Source organism: Bison bison, unplaced genomic scaffold (genome assembly GCF_000754665.1).
Source record: "Bison bison bison isolate TAMUID 2011002044 unplaced genomic scaffold, Bison_UMD1.0 scf7180017864482, whole genome shotgun sequence".
NCBI lineage: Eukaryota > Metazoa > Chordata > Mammalia > Artiodactyla > Bovidae > Bison > Bison bison.
In genome coordinates this window covers 4,504,069-4,516,159 of record NW_011495042.1, presented here as the reverse complement: position 1 = coordinate 4,516,159, position 12,091 = coordinate 4,504,069, and the positions used below count along the sequence as shown (strand labels likewise).

Genomic DNA, 12,091 nt, shown 5'->3' with positions numbered 1-12,091 from the left:
TAATATGAAGCAAGAGGACCCAGGGCATGTTGGCTGCTGTACATAGATCCCTTGTTCTAGAAAGTAATGGCAATTCCAAAACAAGGGATCTATGCTGTCACATGAGGTGATCTTCAGCCCAGTTAAGCAATAAGCACCCAAAATACTCTGAATCCCAAACACAGGCAGGTCAAAACATTAGGAGAAAACTTTGTTCCTCAAACCTATTTTGTGTCTGGAGGAAATGAGCAGGAAGTGGGAAATTCTAAGAACTATTGGTTATTTTGTTTTGTATCACAAATAATGTCCAGATTCTATTCTAAATGAGGCATAGTCGTTTGGACACTGTGACCTAGCCGAGGAGCCCCAAAACTTTTCTATTACTTTACAAAGGAAGAAGGGAGAATGTTCTAAAAAAAATATTTTTGGTGTTAGAGATACGCTGAAACTGAAGAGATGGTTTAAAAACCTCATTTCTCCCAAATACCCAAAAGGCAGAGGTTGCTGCAGACCTAGCGCACATTACCATTTCTTTTTAGGTCACCAAGAATGTATATAACTGTACTGTTAGAAATTTTTCCCTGAAATAAGGGGAACACACACACACACACACACACAAATCATGAAGAGAAAAAGGAACCAGGAGATGGAATTTCCGTCAAGACAAAAGCACAGGACACACAGTGCAGACAACCCTCCCCATTCTGTGGTCTCCCTTGTATCACGGAAGGTTTACTCCAGACCAGAGTGACCCAATCCTTTCATCATTCTCAAAAAGACAAAGCTCTGATGAAAAGACTGGATTCCGGACTAGGGGTGGGGTTAGGCGTGACTATCAGGGGAGTCTCCGGAGCAATGGACACATGAACACGCACATGCACACCCTCAGTCAGCACACAGCATCAGCTTTCCCGCAAACGTCTCCCGAGTCCTCTGAAGCCCAGTTCTGCCATTTCTGGGATGCATGGCAATATAAATAAGAACACCTCAGGCCTCTGAGACTTCTGGGACTCTCATTTCACCTTCAAGCGCTTCAGGCCGCCTCACCTAAAGCATGGGCCCCATGCACGTTAATTCCCTTTCACAGATCTGTTCTCACAGACACCAACCGCCACGGATTTCTACACAGAAACTGAAAGTCTGCAAATCAGAGTGTGAGTTCAAAGTTCTGTGCTTCCCCTGTGCCAGCTGACGATATCTCCAACAGCCACACTGCATCGGGGAGAAGCATGTCTGCTGCTTATTCATTCAGCAGTGGCAGAGGCTAACAACTCAAGCCTGAACTCTGTGCTTGTCATCAAGAAGATAACGGCACAGCTCAAATCAATGAATAAAAGCTGTTCTGTTCTCTTCTTGGGCTCTTTTCTGGTCTTGTACTCTTTTCAGTGTTACCTGTAATGGTGCGAAGTCGCTTCAGCAGTATGACTCTTTGCGACCCCATGGACTGCACCCTGCCAAGTTCCTCTGTCCATGGGATTCTCCAGGCAAGAATACTTGAGTGGGGTGCTGTGCTCTCCTCATTGGTCTTATATGTCCAAATAGTATTTCTCAACTCCACCAGGGAAAGGACAAGAAGTGTGGAAAGAGCAGAACGATCAGAGCTATGAAGTACTCAGGATCTGCCTAGTTTCACATTCAACAATGAATCACAAGCACTTTACGGGTGGGGTGACAAGGGTCTTCAAAAGGTATGAATATGAGAAAATCAATTCAAGTAAAAAAATAAAAAATTCTAAGAAGTGACATCCTCATGGTCCAAAGCAAAGTCTGCCCATCTCCACAAGCTGTGGCACTGTGCCCTCTGGCACTTACCTCTACTCCCCACTCAGACATCTCACTGCTGCTCTGTCCCCGCTCTGCCTCCTGAAGAAAACTGTCCAGGACTCCAGCAGACACATGGATAAACTCTTACATGACTGTGCTTCAGAACATTTAGCTCTTCCGGGACTTACCAGTTAGTCAAATGGCATTTACCTTTGACCTTATTAACACAAGGTTCTGTTCCACCTCACCACTGAGATCACTAATCTCAGGACTAATCACCCCTTTGGAATTACATCCTAAGCTTTCATGTCTAAGAAATTAAATCTCATTGGTGCTACCCTATTCCCTCCCACTCCCCCTCCCATCAGGATCTATTATACCATCTTTCAAGCCAAAGTCAAGGTGGTATAAAGAAATCAAGCAAAACTACATTAGAATTGACTCTACTGATTACTGACTGTCCAACTTTCATAACCACTGAACGTCAGTTTCTTCATCAAAATAAGGATATAGCACATCTTTCAGCACACATTTCTGAGCACTGACATACAGATTATCAGATACTGCTGCTACAGTGAATAAACCCAAATTTCAAGAATAATCTCTTCTATGTACATGGCTCTTTACAGAAGTTTTCAAAGCAATTAATGTGACATAATCTCCATTTTACAAAAAAGGAACTTGAGATCTGCACAATTCCTGTATATGGCAGGGCCTCAGTAAATATTAGCGACTACTCTGAAGGTTGACTTATTCAAGATTACATAACTGGGGTGGGTTAGGATTAGAACCAAGGAATTCTGACTCTTCCCTAACATTCTTTCCACTATTTTGCCATTCAGTTATTTGCCTCTATTTCTGTGCTTCTGTGTTTATTTGGAGGAAATAAAATTATAAATTATATTTCTCATGCTCTATCTTTGTCATTTATTATTTCTATATTGACTTTCTTTAGCTTATATATATTTTTTGCATACTCAAACCTTCAAAGCTTCTCTATACATTCATCCTAATAAACTGAAGATTTCATGACTTATTTCAGCAAAATAAATTGAGATCATTTAGTTATTTCTTGATAGACTTCTAACACTACAACTTCACTCTCTATTTCCAATATTGTAATTTCTCCTGAGCAAATGTCTCATCTTTTGGTTTCCAACTGTCTACCATGGGGAAAGGACTCTCTGATCTAAATAGTCTGACCTCACACTCTTCATATAATTTACCTAGAAGCCAGATCAGAATTTTTTCATTTCTGTCATTTACATCTCTCTTCGTAAAGCAATGCTTAAGAATAATTTCCTTTGCCAAGAAGACTCATGGTCTTTTCAACAAATGATACCAACACAAGTAGCTATCAACATGCAAAAGAATGAAGTTGGACTCTTCCTCACAAAATATAAAAGATAAACTCAAAATGAATCAAGAATCGAAATGTAAGACCTAAAACTATGGGTGTAAATCTTCATGACCTTGGATTTAGTCAATGGTTTCTTAGATGTAACAGCAAAACCATAAGCCATAAAGGAACAAACAGATAAAACAGCCACAACAAACTTCAAAGTGCACCACTAAGAACATGAAAAAACAACCCATAGAAAGGGGAAAAACTTTTGGCAAATCATAAGCTTTTTAAGGGAACTGTACATAGAATATATAAAGAACTATTACAACTAAATGTTAGCGAGAAAACCCAAATGGGCAAAGGCCCTGAATAGACACTTCTCAATAGAAGACTGACAAATGGCCAAAATGTACATTAAAAAGATGCTCGACATCATTAGCCTTCAAGGGAATACAAATCAAAACCACAATGAAATACCAGTTCACACCTAGCTAGGATGACGATAGTAACTAGAATTGGTGAGAATGCAGAGAAAGTGGAACCCTCGTAGGCTGCCGGCGGGGATGCGACATGCTACAGTCCCTGCGGCAAACAGTCTGGCAGTTCCTCAAACGATCAAACAGACCGTTACCGTGTGATTCAACACACCACTTAGAGGCACATGCCCAAGAGAAGTGAAGACAAACGTCCACAGAAAAACTTGTACCCAGACATTCACAACAGTATTATTCGTGAAAAAAGGAGAAGCAACTCAAATGTCTATCAACTGATGAATGACATATAAAATGTGATATTCATATAACTGAATATTACCTGGCACTAATAAAAGAAATACTGCTAAATAACATACCGTATAATCTTGAAAACAGAATGCTAAGTTAAAGAAGCCAGTCACAAAGGATCATATATTTTATGATTTGATTTACATAAAATGTCCAGAACATTCAAATTCACAGAGACAGAAACTAGATTAGTGCTTGCCTGGGGCTGAGGGGAATGATAAGATTGGCAGTAATGGCTGGGATGTGTGGGCTTTCTTTCTGGGGTAATGAAAATGTTCTAAAATTAATCACAGTGACAGTTGTGAAACTGAATAAAGTAAAAGTCGTGCAACTATAAACTTCCATGGGTGAAGGGTATTATATGTGGATTATATTAAAAAAAAAACTGTTAAAGTTTGTTGAAAAGCCGTTAAAACTTGAAAAAGTCACTTCTTGATTAAACATTTCTAACAGGACTTGTGTTCTCAGCTACCCCGACTCTTAAGATCTATACAGATTTATTGCACAGATGTACTTGGTTACAGACAGAATGGTATATACCAAAGAAAGCATTCAGAGTTAAGGAGAGAAGAAAATGTAGACTGAATACCCACTTTGGCACCAATAACCTGTGTAGACAAGTCTTACTAAGCCCGTTTCCTCATCTGTGAAGCCTCTTGTGATAAAATTGTTGGCTGAATCAACTCTCTTAGAAAGATTTTCTCTTAGTTTGCACAAACCTGAACTTCATGAGCAGTTGAGAATTCTATGAAGGCTGCAATAAGGGATTAAAAAAAGAATTAAACATTCCAATAAAAGACTTCTGTAGAAAAGTGTCACCTGTACTTCATGCTATTTATTATGGTGAAGCTTTGGTGAATATGCAGCTATTCCTCTACATGTTATATAAAGTATTCAGAGTACAATATTTTATCACGAAATAAGAAAAACAAAGTTGTATTCACATTACACAAGTGGCACTGTGAAGTATATGCAACTGACATGTGAATTAGAAACACTCACAAAGCTGTTATGTTGTAAGGCACCATCAATTTTTTTGGATGATGAAATGTCTTTACATCCCAATGTAGTACTATTTTTAATCACAACTACTACTATCGATAACCACCAGAAGCACAGTGACCTTTTAAGTACTAGGCTCTTCATATACATTACTTCATCTAATCCACAGAACACCTGGCCCTCTACTTATTCACTGGCTTCATTTCTAATGAAGAGGAAATTAAGGCTCAGCGAGGGTAAGCCACTTGCTTACCTGTGCTATTCAGCCTATCTCTGATGCTCTCGTAGGCTGGCCTACATCATATGACAAACCAAATCCCAAGGGAGATGCTTCATTTATGCTACCCATCCTAAAGGAAGGTAGCTTCCTTGCTAGCTTCATTTTTGTCCAGTGTCTTTGGGTTCACACTGTGACAGCAGTTCACAAGAACTGGGATGGTTTGTAAACACGTGTAACATTCGTACAATATCCATCACTACTGGGCCTTGCCTGCTGAAACTCTCTCACCCTGGAATGCCCTTCTACATCCAAGAGCCTTTAAAGGCTCAAAGCCAATGCTCTCATGAAGTTTTCTCTGAGTTCCTTCTGTGGAAATCTTTCTCCCAATCACAGCATTTCACGAATATAATTATAAAACACCTACTCTGAGCCAGATGTTGTGATAGGCACTGAGTTAGAGATATTTACTTTTTTACCATATGGTGCAGGCCAAAAAAATCAACTGTATTTATGTTTCACTCAGTGTATAAAAACCGGCAAACAGGCTACATGGTCTGCAAAATGCCCTGATAGAGAAAAATGATCTTGATCATAGCTTCAGAAACAAAGACAGTGGAAGGTAAAAGGCATTTCTGAGTTCAGTTTCTAAACTCAAAGAAAAACTTAAAACTCACAACCTCGTTGCTATTGATTAATTTATTTAAAATTCAGGCTTTAAAAAATACTTTCACCATTTCATAAAACCCAAATCAAGAGCTTTTCTGGTAGGTTTCAACTGCCAATTTCCATTTGTTTTAAAGGAAAACAATTACTACAGTCCTAACAGCATCTAATGAAACATTCTAGTGACACCAGAGTATGATTTTAAAAGAGTTCCTTTGAAATTATCCAAATCTCTAGAGTAAATCTGATTAATTTTGTGTTCCATGTACCAAATTCAATGCAAAATGGATGCTTACACTGCTGCTAAGATGTTTAAAATCTTAATTTCACCTTGTAGTTACAAGTGTACTACCACTTATACCAAGTAGAGAGAGCACTTCCAGCAACTTCAGGGGAAGAAGGATAAGGGGGCAGTGAGGCTGGTTTGCTGTAGAAGAGTTTAGAAAATCAAGTATTTTTAAGTTGAAACAACCCATTTCTCTTCACTCCTTTCTTAAAAACATTTAAAATAGCACACAGTATGTAATCTCAGTATAAACTTGAGAGTTTTACACATATTCAATATAATCTCATAACAGCCCTGGTAGGAAGTTATTACAACCACCATCTTCAACTCGAAGATGAAGCTGAGAGGATGAGAAACTTGCTCAAGGTAAGAGCACTGACCGGTAAAGGAGAAGAGATTTGAACCTAGGTGTTTCCAGCCAGTATATATATATATGGTAATTCTGGGTAACCATTAAAGAGCACAACAACCGCCTTTGAGGCTTCCCACAATACGAAGAGAATAAAATCGCTTAGAAAACAAACATGTCATTGTCATGTGCTAAATCGAATTAAACTAGATTTCCAAGTACCAGCTACGAGTGCTAGAGACACCGATCTGATAGGGAAATTCTTCAAGAGTACATTAAAAAAAAAAAAAAAAACAGAGAGAAAACATGTCCCACAGTCTCAAACATGCATTCACATTTCTCGAAACTCACTCTTCTCTTTGGCTTGTTTGATGCGATTATAAAACATCTGGTTGTCATGTCCTGCACCAACTCCACACCTTCTCTTGGGGGCTCATAATCAGAGTTAACACCAACAGCTTCTCAGCCACAGCACAAAAGATGCTTCCAAGAGTGGCTTCACATTTCTCTAAGTGTAGTTGTTGCCACAAGAATCCTCCCCATCCAGAGTAACTGCCCTGAAGGGAGACCGTGTAGACCTTGCCTACACTTGTGCTGTGTAGCCTCTAGGGCAGCGTTGCTAGACATTCTGGATCCTAAGGGTATTGGCCTCTCTCCCTCCTTTTCAGCAGCACAAAGCATGTCCTTGCTACCCAAACAGAAAGACACAGCTGAACCTCTTTTCCTTCTATATAGTTTTTAAATCCCTGAAAGGGAGGAAAAGAAATGAATTATTCTTAGAGATTTCATGACTATACCTGTGGCTTTAAAAACTTTTAATTTTTTATAATATTTTAGACTGTTGATTACTGTATAATCTCAACTGTTAGAAAACCTGGTCCTAAAGCGATTCCACGAATAAACTAGAAGATAAGGAGACAGTTATGATTACACTCACCGCTACCTGTGCATGTGCAGAATAGATGTTTTTTCCATGAGGATACGGGAAGGCTAAGGAAATTCAATAAAGCATTCCTAGCATTCTCACAAGAGAAAATGGACTAATATAGGGGACATCTGAAGCACTTACACCCTCACGAGTTGTATTAGTCGGTATATGCTTACTCCCCTCTTTGAAAGGTCTTCTCTTTAAAGAGCGGGGCACGGGGCAAGGGTGTGTGCAGCGCCACGGCACCAGCATCTGTGCAGCGCCCAGGGCACCGAGGGTGCTCAGCTGGAGACAGTGGAGTGGGGAGCAGGCAGAGCACCTCCTTGCTCTCTCAGTTGGCTCCGGAACCTTGGGCAAGCTTTCTGAATCTGAGTCTCAGTGTCCTCATCAGTAAAACAGGATTATTCACTTTGTATAAATGCTGTGAGAATGAAATGAATTAATGTGTTGAGTTTTTTTTTTCCTCCTAGGCACAAAAAGGCCTTCAGTAAAAAGGTAATCCCCATATACTTGAAGACTAATCTAAAACATAAATTTAACCCTAAACACAAGCTCCATTAATGCAGGTTGCAAAAGGATTCTTAAAAATGAATTTATAGAGACTCCTCAGTTACCCACCCTGTTTTTAAAAATGTAATACAATGGTTCAGTCTTGTTTGGATCACATACCCTTTTGAGAATTTGATGAAAATTCTTCCTCCAGAAAAACTCATGGACACATACACATTTACATGTAATCCTAAGAAATTCAGGGACCCAAGATTAAAATTCCCATATGTAATATTTTGCTTTGGATACCAGGGAGTGCAGTCCAAACTATAATTCAGTGTTATCAGGTAAACCATCGATGTTTTGATGTTCTCCTTGTCCTTTCTTTGAAAACTTGTATTATATGCCTAAGAAGTTTTTGTGTATACTACTTCTATTTAGAAAATTTTAGACTCTATATAACAGTCAATTCACATTAAATTGCAAATTCAAAATCAAAGTTTTTTCCTTAAGCTTTTAGGATTGGCTTATAAATCATGATTCTTTCCAAACGCTAGTAAAATTTAGCAATCTTAGCAATCTGTCTCAATTGTATAGAATCCACCTGCCAATGCAGGAGATAGGGTTCAATTTCTGGGTCAGGAAGATCCCCTGGAGCAGGAAATGGTAACCCACTCCAGTATTCTTGCCTGAAAAATCCCATGGACAGAGCCTGGTAGCTCAAAGAATTGGACACAACTGAGCAACTAACATTTTAATATATGGCTATAAGTCACTTATTTCCATCTTATTAATACCATTAACTGTAAGTATAAACTGGCTTTTCTTTGGGAGTTTTTAATATAGCATCAGAGCTTAAATTATTCATATTTGGTATTTGAGAACCTCCTCCCAACTGTTTTATTCTTGAACAATTTTGCCAGAGTTGGGAGATTTGCTTCATTTTTTATCCAGATTCCTCTGTGGTGTATTTTGAACAAGTAGGGTAATTAATTTTTTTTAAGGTAAATTTAGTATGTATTTCTCTAAACCTTAGTTTCCTTGTTGGCAAGGAGCTCATTGGGTTGTTAGAGAAATGCAAATATGGTCATAGTATAAGTATTAAATATAAAATCCTTCTAGCCAACAATGACTAGAGAAAGCAGAATGGAAAAGAGATTGAGGGTTCCAGGCAGCTTAAGATAGGTGCAAGGTATTTAGTCTTGTTTTGATCTCTTCTAAAGAACAAAAAAATCCAGGATATCCTCATTGTTTCAGAAAAAAACATAAAGATGTTTTAATATGACAAGTAAACTAATCTGTTATTCATGATCTCAGCTCATACGGAATTAAGATTATCCTGAATTTGAAAGGCTAAGTTTTATGTAACATTATAAAAGTTTTATTTTGGCTTCCCAGGTGGCGCTAGTGGTAAAGAATCTGCCTGTCAGTGCAGGAAATGCAAGAGATGTGGGTTCGATCCCTGGGTCGGGAAGATCCCCTGAAGTAGGAAATGGCAACCCACTCCAGTATTCTTGCCTGGGTAACTCCAGGGATAGAGGAGCCTGGCAGGCTACAGTCCATGGGTTAGCAAAGAGTTGAACACGGACTGGGCACACACACACACACAAAACAAGACTGTGATATCTCATAATTCAATAATTATCAGCACAGGCTGTGGAGCAAAGCATCTTCTAGTTGACCCAGAATTCAAAGGAATATAGATATTACAGTGTTAGAGCGCTCTTGGTCCAGATACGAGGTCATCAGGATTCCAGAGGGTTCTGGGGGGCAGAGCTGAACTATATTATTTGTGTTTTAAGTCAGCATCCAACTAACTGTCCTAATTGTCAAATAGTGTGAAGAAATTGTGACCCTCACTATAAGAGTTTAGGGGTCTCATTTCTAGTCAGAAAGTGAAAAGCAAAGAAATATCACCTGTGTAGAAGATTCTGAAAGGCATTTTCTTGGACTCTGATTCAGGCATACCGGAAAGTCAAAGTTGTTTGGGCTAGTGTTCTCTCCTTAAAAGACCTGCAGGGAGATTAACCACTCCCGCCAGGAGTAAATACGGAGACTGAAAGCTAGAGATGGGTTGCTGGCCACTCAAAATAAGGACCAAAAGGAAGGAGGGCAATGCGATAAAAGCCCCCCTCTGCCTCCTCTTTTCTTCTGTGGAAACGGCAAAACCCAGTCAGAATTATCTTCCACTTGATACAACTACTAACTGCTATGTGAGCTAGAACTGCTTGCTAGGTCTGAGACTAGACCGATAAAAAGAAAAGGAGAGATCAGTGCCCTGATGTCCTGGGAGGCCAAGCTGGAGGGCTAAATTCATTCATTCATCAGTTCATATACATTGTCATTCATCCAAATATTTGGAGTTTATGGCATCTGTAAGGCTTTGTGCTAGTATGCATGGAGAATACAGAGAAGACTGTGCTACTAAAAAGCTGGATGGAAACTAACGCCTAAGATGTAGATTTTCAAATATTTAGCGCAATGCCTGGCACATAATAAGCAGTCAACAAATGCTAGCCATTATTCTCAAAAATCAAATGGTTCTTCAGATGATACAACAATGCTCACTAAACAATCCTTATGATAAATGCTTTTTAAAAATCACTTTTGAGATATAATTCATACACCATTATAGTTCACCCATTTAAAGTATACAATTCAATGATTTTTAGTATATTCACAGAATTGCAAAACCATCACCATGATCAATCTTAGAACATCTTCCTCACCTCAAAAAGGAGCCCCCTACCCCTTAAGTCATCTCCCTCCTATTACCCCATTCCTCCTGATCCTGTGTAACCACCGATCTACTTTCTGTCTTTACAGCCTTGCCTAGTCTAGGTATTTCATATACATGGAATCACACAATATGTGGCCTTTTGTAATTGCTTTTTTTACTTAAAACATTTCTAAGGTTCATTCTTGTCATAGCACATATCAGCACTTCTTTAGGATGTTTTCTTAAAGTGAAGCCTTCTTTTGAAAAGCAAATAATCACTCCCTAATCTGAAGAATTAGGAGGAAGGCCGAGAGGAGATACTTCACGTTCAAGGTCACGAGGGGTGGCTGTGAGGAGATACCCTTCATCCAAGGTAAGGAGCAGCGGCTGCGCTTTGCTGGAGATACCCCACGTTTAAGGTAAGAGAAACCCAAGACGGTAGGTGTTGTGAGAGGCATCAGAGAGCAGACACACAAACCATAATCACAGAAAACTAGCCAATCTGATCACACGGACCACAGCCTTGTCTAACTCAATGAAACTAAGCCATGCCCGTGGGGCAACCCAAGATGGGCGGGTCATGGTGGAGAGGTCTGACAGAATGTGGTCCACTGGAGAAGGGAATGGCAAACCACTTCAGTATTCTTGCCTTGAGAACCCCATGAACAGTATGAAAAGGCAAAAAGATAGGACACTGAAAGAGGAACTCCCCAGGTCAGTAGGTGCCCAATATGCTACTGGAGATCAGTGGAGGAATAACTCCAGAAAGAATGAAGGGATGGAGCCAAAGCAAAAACAATACCCAGGTGTGGATGTGACTGGTGATAGAAGCAAGGTCTGATGCTGTAAAGAGCAATACTGCATAGGAACCTGGAATGTCAGGTCCATGAATCAAGGCAAATTGGAAGTGGTCAAACAGGAGATGGGAAGAGTGAACGTCGACATTCTAGGAATCAGCAAACTAAAATGGACTGGAATGGGTGAATTTAACTCAGATGACCATTATATCTACTACTGTGGGCAGGAATCCCTTAGAAGAAATGGAGTAGCCATCACGGTCAACAAGAGAGTCTGAAATGCAATACTTGGATGCAATCTCAAAAATGACAGAATGATCTCTGTTCATTTCCAAGGCAAACCATTCAATATCACAGTAATCCAAGTCTGTGCCCCAACCAGTAACGCTGAAAAAGATGAAGTTGAACGGTTCTATGAAGACCTACAAGACCTTTTAGAACTAACACCCAAAAAAGATGTCCTTTTCATTACAGAGGACTGGAATGCAAAAGTAGGAAGTCAAGAAACACCTGGGGTAACAGGCAAATTTGGCCTTGGAATACGGAATGAAGCAGGGCAAAAGCTAGTAGAGTTTTGCCAAGAGAACACACTGGTCATAGCAAACACCCTCTTCCAACAACACCAGAGAAGACTCTACACATGGACATCACCAGATGGTCAACACCGAAATCAGATTGATTATATTCTTTGCAGCCAAAGATGGAGAAGCTCTATACAGTCAGCAAAAACAAGACCAGGAGCTGACTGTGGCTCAGATCATCAGCTCT

The 12,091-nt window shown here is 39.6% G+C and overlaps 1 protein-coding gene across 5 annotated transcripts in view; it reads right to left on the bottom strand.

The window, feature by feature from the left end:
- TMCC1 (transmembrane and coiled-coil domain family 1) overlaps positions 1 to 12,091 on the bottom strand; it is a 154,833-nt gene that overhangs the window by 43,538 nt on the left and 99,204 nt on the right. The window lies entirely within an intron of this gene.